Genomic DNA, 10,577 nt, shown 5'->3' on the forward strand with positions numbered 1-10,577 from the left:
CACACATAACAAATGAAAAGGCAGATGAGGTCAGAGCGCGTGGTGGATGAAGCCTATGGTATACTGTCAGTACATATACACACAAGACACAGATGTCCATTACACGCACATACTAAGTACTACACTCCTGTATCCATCAAACAAACCCGTACGTAAATTCACGCCACAAGAAATCATGATATATGTGTGACTAGACTGCAAATGATTAACAAATTATCATTGTGATTACAAAGAAATAATCATGTAAAAAGATAAAATCAATTGAATTAACTTTTAAAATCTACAATGATTATGAGCTAAATTCAGACAAGGAGAGAGGAAGAGAGAGAGGGAGGAGGAGAGATTGATTGGATTTGTGTCAGATATACAAAGGGCTTCAGAAAATTATGATACTGCGAGACTAGATGATATCACATTCCACGTTCATGGAGACTTCGAATGATTTTACAATCTTTAATTTTAAAAATATAAAAACTGATGTATCTCGTTTACCAATCCAATTTTATTATCTAAAAATGGAAATAAAAGAGGTGCATAATACTCAAGTTAGAAAGAAAACTATATATTACTTTTCTTGTATCACTTACATAGAGGCCTATCAGGTATATACTTTAGTGCAAAACACATCCCTTGTCCATTTCTTATTTTATTATCAGGAATATCGGTTAAATATTGAAATAAATTGTACTATACTGTATACATGAATGTTTTAGTTTTGATACAGGAAAGACCAGAGACCATATACACTGTAGGCCACATATTTGACGCAGTACAGTTAATTATGAATTAATTCTAAAAATTGCCTTTCAAATCAATGCAGTATTATAGTCCGATATACATGTACATGTAGATGTATCCCTACAATAGGCAAATGCAATTGTGATGTGGCATTGAAAATGAATTACTGTGATGAAAAGAAGGTATCCAAGCAACGAGAGACAGCAGCAGAAATGAAATCTTGATAATTGTGTAATATACAGTAGTAGATGAGAAAATCAAAATAGGAAGTGAATGGGATAATTTATGAATAAATCAGTGGCACGGGCCATAAAGGCATATTAAGATTTTTTTCTTAAATAACAAATTAAGATTTCTATTTTTTTAAGTTTGTAATTTCATGTTTTCCATTATTAAATCATCTGTAAGTGGTTTCCAGGACAAAGACCATATATCTACCCCCCCCCCCCATCAAAACAACAGTATGCCTACATTTTCTTTACACTGTAGTGTTAGACATATTGTTAAGGAGACCTCCATGTATTTAGTGATAGGAATTTGAAGATAAAAATAGAGCAGCTCAGATTAGAATATCAAATCAAAATTGATAAATGGTACATTAGAGGTTGAAACAAGTATAAGGTTTAGTAAGCTGATCTAAATGAATCTGAAACAAATTTAAGAAAAATGAGTACAGGACATGTGTTCATGTCATACATGTAAATCTTAACAGAAATAGCAGAGAAAGAAATATATGATTTTTTTTCAAAGTGCAGCATCTGCCTCATTAGATATACTATAAACAAACATTCCCTTTCACATTGTAATTCCTCTTTGATGTACAGTACTATGAACACACACACACAAATTCTATACTGTGATTCCTACCCGGAAAAGATACCAGAGTGGGGGACAGAGGGGACAGAAAAGGCATGATGGTGTACATTGTATTTTGAGTTTGTCATCAAAATGTTGAGCTTTTGATTGCATCATTTAGTTTAGAGATTCTTCTAAAGAGAATGATGCATTCAGCATTGTATCAACTACATGTACCAATATGATTGAATTTGGTGGTGGAAAACAATTTTTTGAAAGCAAAGTACAGGTTTACATAATATCCACTGTTTTTCTTTTTCTCAGACACCAGGTACAGTGCAAAGATACATTATAAGAACTTGAAAATGTACCCGAAGAGCATCACCACTGCTTCAAATGAAAAGGGGATTAGTGGCCAGAATTACATGTACCAGATTTTTTTTTTTACCTCAGTGAATGCATGTTATACAAAGCATATCCTCCAAGATTTTCCACAGCAATATCCAGTGAGAGATCTATATAATGTATTCGTATTGAATATCACTCCTTCAAGAAGTCAAGAACTTCTGTATTCTAGTTCTTTATAATCCATTCACCTGAATATGATTATACATGCCACAGAATATTTATCAAAATATTTTACCAAGATTTCAAATTGTGTGAAATATTTGCAAAATTCAAGAGATATTCTAATGACTGGATATATCTATTTCATGATGAGCAATGTAGAACAGAAAGAAAAAAAAACATAAAAGAAGAGGGAAAAATAATACCTTTTCAATATAACATGTACAGAAAATTTCAATCAGTTATTTTATGGAATTAAATACAGTGCACACGTACATGGGTAAACTACCGATTCGTCTATTGCCAACTTGTCCACTCATCACATGGTCTACCTTCATTGGTCTAATGCCATTCCGTCCATCAACATTTCATCTAACAGCTATTGGTCCAATAACCACTTAGTCCAATAATTACTTCGTCTAGTCACCAGTTCATCTATGACCATTTCATCTCGTAACCAGTTGGTCTAACACTTGTTTTCTTTTCATTCATTTCATCCAATTTACACTTAGTCAAATTAGACCAAATGGCATATGGACTAAATGGCTATTGGACCAAATGGTTATTAGACACAACGGTCAGTGGACGAAATGGCAATTAGACCATGTGGATAGTGGACGAACTGATGGTAGACCAAATGATAGTAGATAAGTTGGTATTGGACGAATTGGCAATAGACCAATTGGAAATAAACCATATACATGTATTATGGTTATTAATGCGATTACATAATAGCAGTCAAAGTTTGACTGGTATTATTATTTGTGTGTATGAACTTACCAATTATAAATCATTAGTAATCTGAATTACCCAATACATCTACAGTGGCTACATCTAGTCTAGAGTGTTCTTGCTTATTGTGGCTTAAATTAATTCAGTTATTTTGTATGTTGAATATTAGAAATATCTACAATGACAATGAAACCTACATTGTAAAACAGCATGGAGCTACAGGTATGAAATTAACACAAAGAATTTTACAATGAAGAGTGTTACCACGATCATGTGCCAATAGAAATATTGTGGTAATGTCATTGTTGGCCAACACTAACATGCAGGGATTATAATTCAAGCATATGTTGTATTCATTGAACAATGCAAAGTACATACTCTACATGAGGGACATATCAGTGTACTGTACATTGTACATGTTCAGTATTTGTGAGGTGCCAAATTTTTGCCAATATTCCGATTTCAATCTCTGACTGAACAGCTCTGTCGAAAAGCAAATTATCCAAATACTCTGTTTACATTGTAATAGCATCACCAAGGAATTTTAGTGTGAAAGGTCTAGTAGCTAAATCTTGGGTAAAATGTCAATGAAAAGGCATGAAAGCTTAATTTGTATCTTTGAATGTGTGACAAGAACTAAAGCATGAAAAAAAGTTTATACTACATGTTAAATATAATCCAAGCCACATAAAAACCTAAACCTGCCACATTAGTACCAAAATAGTGTAGCACATTAGCCAAGAGATCAAGAAATCAAATTATTGCAAAATTCATGAATGAATCATTACAGGTAATACCTACATGTAGGAGTATTAGAATCCAACTTACTACATGTTGCAAGTTATAACATATTAGTGACTGAAAATTAAATATAATTCACAAACATGACAATGGAATAGAACTGTAATAGGTACATGTATGCCTATATGAATTATTCAAAAGCCTGAATCTAAAGAACAACCTCCAGTGTCAATGCAAATTAGAATACAAAGACAAGCTCCAAAAAGTTCATGCAAAATATGTTTTTAACTTTTTTCATGAACATCTCAGTGTAGTGCAAACACAAATTTTTAAACAATAATGACCAAGGAATATAACAATGTTAGGTTGATGGTGATTGTTATGGGATGAATCTCTTTCAGGCATGCATCATACATGTAGATCACTGTCTCTCATCATAAGCATTCAATACTCAATAAATCTACTTAAGTGGATGTTATTTTTCTTATTTCTGAGAGACCTCAACACATTCAGGAATGAACTGTATTTAAAAAAAAATTGTTGCAAATATAATCAACAGGAAAAGCATGCATGGTTAGTTCTAGGAGTGTTTTTAAAGAATGGGTGGATGAATGAAAAGCTTAAAATGAAATGACAGCGATAAAGTTTCTTCCTATGATTTTCAGTTTTAACTTGAAAGTCAGTAACACCCAATAATATGGTTCAATTCAATAAAAGAAGCACAATGCAAAATGCCATACAGCATAACAAAAATATAAATAAACAGCAAAAAAAAGCTAACACCCGCACTACAGTTGGGGGGTAACACATTGGCAGACAACCTTGAGAATATTACGCAAAGGAATTCCTGGTGGCACTGCTTGGTGTTGCTGAAATCACAAAAATGAAAATGAAAAGGTGACAGGTAAATTGACAAGGAACATTAATTCCCTGTCTTCCCTGAGTTTCCTCCCAAACAAATAACAAAGAAATAAAAAATATATATAAACAATACTGTAATACACCCCACATATACATGTACTTTAGTGAGCTTCTCAACTCACATGATCATCAATCAAACACCAAACACACACACATTCTTCCAGATGTTGCAAGAATAATCAGACATCGCATCAAGTTCATGTAGTACATGTACACAATTGATAATCTTCACAAATATACTGTACATTTTATAAATTCAACCAATGCATGGACAAATGTGTGATACCAGACTTGAACATTATCCAGTGAGCACTTGTAATTAATGGCTACAATTACACAAACTCACACATGTACATGACATGTAGCCATAATATACCCGACCCCTTTTCCACCCTTTATACCTTTCTACACCTGTTGACAGTTTGATGTCCTACATGTATACCATGATTTGCTTTAAAAAGCCCGTCTCACACTGTGCGATCCGATGCCATACGATTTTTCAAGAAATCGCATTTTGCATTAAATATGAAAGTTCCGAGAAGTACATGTACATGTACTTAAATTATTTTATTTAAAGTTTGGCATGACGTTAGAAATTTATACTAAAATCATATTTTTACTTTGCTGCAAGCCCTGTGGTCCGATTAAAGTCCAAATCGGCTTCAAGTCACAGCCAATGATGACGTAATTACGATTTGGAATTGAATTTCTTTTTATTCAAGGAGGATCGAACTGGACTGAATTTCGATTTCAGTAATCCTACCACTGTTCTGAACTCTGATCCATAAGATTTATTAGTTGGAATGTCCATATAAAATGTTATCACAATTTCTTTTAAATGTGGATCGCAATGATCGTAAAGTGTGAGCCAGGCTTTATACTCCATTGCATTGATTACTACCGTATAAAACACAATTTTAATAGTAAATGATTCTTCCAATGAAAGTTTGAAGAGCTAAACCATTGGTGATACACTGATACATATATTTCTTTTCTCACATTCAATAAGCCTTGTGCAGATATTTCATGCAGATCATGCCATGGGTTACTTGTTACATGTACATGTAGTTCATTGCATAAGATGTCCGGACCATCATTCCCTGCATACAGACATTTGATAGCAACCTTTTATTTTTCTTTGTTTTTTATTTCACTATTGCTTACATGACCTAAATCAATATTATTTTCAATTCTGTAAAATTTTGTGAAATTTATGCAACCTGCACCCTGAAAAAATAAAGAGATTGACTCAAATCTTAGAATACATTGTAACTGTTTATGACATTTATTCTCCATGATTAATCTGATCTCCCTGTTTAAATTTCAGGACACTTGGTATTTCTGAAAATGGTAAAACTATTATTGCAAAATACCACAGCAATGAGTCTAGATAGCAAGTACAATACATGTATAAAATATCAAGAACACTTGAGCCAAGTCATGCACACTTATATTTGGTGAAAATACTGGCCACTATTCGGCATCATTTCTTTTGTTGACAATGTACATGTATATTTCATTTCGACTTCCGAGTATAAGGTTTGGTTATCCAACTCCTGCAAGAGAAGTTTAATATGAAAATATCCATCTTTGAAGGCCAAGTCCACCACAAGGGGAAAAAAGAGATTTATTTGAATAAACACAAAGAATATCATTAAAGTAAGATGTTAAATAAGAAAGATATAATTTTAGGTTTTTATCATTTATACAAAGCACTAAAGTAAATCAGGGAACCAATGATGCCATGCATCTAAAATGTAGTTCTTTGAAAAAAATAATTCTTTCTCAAATAATATAGGATTTCATAGTGGCTATTAATCGGCTACCTTTATTGCATAATAATGACGAGGGTGTCCATGTTACCATTTTCTGAAAATAAGCAAAATTTTTAAAGGCCATAACTTACTGTTTGTTCCTCTGATTTGATGAAATTTTCAGTGCTTTGTCTAATTTTTGTCTCCTTCTTGAAATCAAATAGCTGTTGGAGTGGACTCGGCCCTTAATTACAAACCCTCACTTATAAATTAATATAAATGGCTAACATCAATATGAACATGCTTGATTTAATCGTTATAAATTGCAAGGAAGAGTGGGAACAGAGCATGCAATACTACTAATCATTAAACATACAGTCAACCTACATGTTAAGGATCCAGGTAAGATCATACACAGGTCACATACTGCCAACTAACAAAACCATCTTTAAAAAAGGAAGGCATGCTATTAAACTTTTCATTTCTTATTTTATTCAGTTCAGGTTTATAAATCATATGATGGCTGATAACCCCACCCCCCCCCCCCCGAAAAAAAAAGACACAAGTTGTTTGACTGGGGCAGAAGGCAATGCTGGCAGCAGTAAGTGACAGGGTCTCCAGGAAAATTCTTTGGTTTAATATAAGCATGCATACAGGCAGTGAAAGATGAGAAAGATTTTCTTTAAAAGCTGGAACAGAAGGCACACTGTATAGCAGACGTACGTGTGAAATAGGACTTAATATATCTTTGAAATGAATACTGACCCTGGATCAAACTCCCATCATCCTCACAATAGGATCCTATGAAAGACACAGCATCTTGGTCATTATTCTACTCAAATTTAGGGCATGTATCAAGAACACATTCCCTATTCTTCACTCGTTGCGAGATGCCACTTCTAGCAGGCAAATTGTGGAAAGGGTTCATTGGTTCAAATTCCAGAAGCAATGTACGCTTTTCACAATGTGTTCCGTTATTAAATATGCATCATATGGTATCAACAGAAATACCAGAAGCAAAGCCAAAAAGTTGCCTGAATGGAATTACTTGACATAAAAACGAGTATGCTGATACAAATTATAATCTTTCAATTGAATGCTAGCTAATAAGATTTTTTTCTAAGTTAAAACTACTGTTCCTATGTACAGTAGTCTCCATTCCTGAACTTTACTCTTTTGAACACTAGGTATGTCCTGTTACAATTCCACTTGCCACATTTTATCACTAGAATTTAGAGATGTACAAGTACATTTCAATACATGCGACTGCCATCTCCATCAGAAAAGCTCCGAATCACGGTTCCTCCTTCTTCAAAAGAACATTCTTCAGGCTGCTCTGGAAAGAACCGAATATGAATCAAAATCAATAAAAGGTGTACCATGGCGAACTTTTTTTAAGTGGTATTACCTTTTACAAGCTCTGTTCCTGAGTCACTCTTCTGATTGCTTTCCTCATTCTTATTCAGCAAGGAATCTCCAGACTGTTAATGAAAGAAAAAAAAATTAAGTAGGTCTACTTATTGACCAAACTCGACTGCATGTTACAATAGAATAAGAGCCCCTGCTAACATTTCCATGAACACGATGCAGAACTATACCTAAAGACCCAGAATCTTCCTTACCTCAGATTGGATATTGTAAGAATCTAAGTCATCATTTACCGTACTTATTATACATGAATTACACATTTATTTCAATTTAGAATTTGCCCTCTTACATGTTGTTGAGGTTTGAGCAATAATGATGCCCCTTCCCTTGATTTCTTCTTGTCCTGCATACCCCTCTTCATTTGGAAAGACTGTAATATATACATCTAAACAAAACATAATTTATTAGACTAAGCGTTTGGGCAGTGATAGTTATGTCTAACTTTTATTTAAAGTAACAATATCATGTGCAGATACATGTAGTTGTGACAAAGATGCTATGTATTTTTAATCGACCAATTAAATTTGACCATATACTTGCTATCAAATGAATCATACTAAATAATATTTCTACATTTTCCATGAAAGCAAACCAAGTTTAAAATTATTGGAGGAAAGAATCTAAATACTAGGCTAACAAAAACAAGTGGAGCGCCTCTGGCAGTCTCACCTGCATCACGAGATTCAATATAGCAGCAGTGCTCACTTTGAAAACTACTATAAAATAATTATTCACAAAAAACACCATTCATATAATGATACAATACTACGTTCATTGACAATAAATGACTTTTGACCTTGATCATACGACCTAAGACTTGCCAGTGATACTCGATTACCCCTATATCAATATTTTATAAACTATATCTATAAATTTTGAAAGTTATGACAGCAATCTAATAATTACCTCCAAAATGGCCACAGTTCAATGACCTTGAATGACCTTTGACTTTGGTCATGTGACCTGATACTCGCATGAGATGTTTGATGATACCTGATTACTCTTATGTCCAAGTTTTATGAATCAGATCCATAAACTTTTTAAAGTTGTGATGGTAATTCAATTTGGCCAAAGTTCATTGACCCTAAATGACCTTTGACCTTGGTCATGTGACTCGAAACTTAGGCAGGATGTTCAGTAATACTTGATTAACCTTATGTCCAAGTTTCATGAACTACATGTAGGTCCATATATTTTTTAAGTTATGATGACAATTCAAAAACTTAACCTTCGGTCAAGATTTTGATGTTGATTCCCCCATCATGGTCTAAGTTCATTGACCCTAAATGACTTTTGACCTTGGTCATGTGACCTGAAACTCAGGCAGGATGTTTAGTAATACTTGATTAACCTTATGGCCAAGTTTCATGAACTAGGTCCATATACTTTCTAAGTTATGCTGTCATTTCAAAAACTTAACCTTCCGTTAAGATTTGGTGTTGACGCCGCCGCCGTCGGAAAAGCGGCGCCTATAGTCTCACTCTGCTATGCAGGTGAGACAAAAACTAGTAACATCATTGGGTTCCTAATTGGCAGATTGCCCATGATGTGCATATAACTGTCTTGTGCAAGCAAGTAAAACTTTATAATCCCACAAACTTTCTAATTTTACAGCAAATTTCAATAAATGTTTTACTTGTTTAATTTTCTCTATTTGACAAATACAAATCAACGTTTAGTTTAGGTAGTCTTAACCTTTAACAACCTAGTACTAGAGAAACTGACAATTCTCACCTTAGTTACAGGTATGGATGAACTGCTTTTCTTTTCACGCAGTCTGCTGGCCATGACAGTTTAATTCCTGTAATATACAGTAAAGAAAAAACAAATTACCCCATTTATAGAAAAATAAGATGTAACATGTATTTCAATGGAAATACTAAGAGTTTGAGCATTCATTTATCTTCTTTAAACTGTATTTTACAAATGAATTATTATTCTGCCCCTAGAATTACAGTGGTAAGATGAAGTGCCATCCTTTCATAGGTTATTTTTGGAAGAAAAATCATTCTAACCCAAGGCAAGCAAAGAAAAAATGACAATCCTAACTTTACTAAGCCTTGGTTGGAGGTGCCACCAGCCAGTCAACTCTACATGTATGTCAGTGGTTCTATTGCAGGCAATTTATTTTATGTTCCCCTCAAGGCTAGTCAATATTATGTAATTATACTTTAGTATCATCTAACATTCCAATATTAAAAGCTCGTAATGGTCGTTTGATCTTTTCTAACCCCGATTATCTGTGAATATCTAAATATTTAAATCAAACATACATGTATCTAGCACCCTCTCTAGGCAGGGAATAATTTTCCTGGTATCGTATCGCAATTTGCTCCACATTTTTAAAAGACTGCTATGAATAAAGTAGGGACAGTGATTTTCCGCGATCGCGGAAAACGGACGGAATTCACGGAATCGGCCTTTTGAAACGGAAAGTGGCTTTTCAAACGGAAAATCACAGAAAACTTGTTTTTTCTCAAAATGCACAAAATATCCACAGAAATTAATCCCAAATCCTCAACAAAATACGAATATCAACTGAAAAAAACACGATCTCACTTTGCAACAACAATCATGACAACACATCGTAACTACACTCGAGCCCCTCCATCACTCGATCGTATCTAAATTAGTTTACACTGACGTCCGCATATAAGGCAGAATACGGCCGTGTGTTGCTGCCCTCTGCGTTCGGTCATAATACAATGATCACGGTGATTCAACAAATCCAAAATGGCGGATAGGCGGAAGTCGTCGACTGCTCAAAACGATGTCCGAAAAGTCCCCAAATCAGCAATAAAATCCCATGTAACCATAAAATAATGCTATTAATATGAAAGGTGAGGATGTATTAATGTTGATTATGTTTCTCTGAATAGTTTTTTAGCTCGAATCTCTTCG

At 34.0% G+C, this 10,577-nt stretch overlaps 1 long non-coding RNA gene across 1 annotated transcript; it reads right to left on the reverse strand.

Moving 5' to 3' along the window:
* Positions 1 to 184: 184 nt before the first annotated feature.
* Positions 185 to 10,285, reverse strand: LOC135153543 (uncharacterized). Its single transcript, XR_010292966.1, has 3 exons — positions 9,411 to 10,285; positions 7,657 to 7,729; positions 185 to 4,442 (listed from the first exon to the last, which is right to left on the reverse strand). It is a non-coding gene; the product is annotated as an uncharacterized LOC135153543 (long non-coding RNA).
* Positions 10,286 to 10,577: the final 292 nt, after the last annotated feature.

This window comes from Lytechinus pictus, chromosome 3 (genome assembly GCF_037042905.1).
Source record: "Lytechinus pictus isolate F3 Inbred chromosome 3, Lp3.0, whole genome shotgun sequence".
Classification (NCBI taxonomy): Eukaryota; Metazoa; Echinodermata; class Echinoidea; order Temnopleuroida; family Toxopneustidae; genus Lytechinus; species Lytechinus pictus.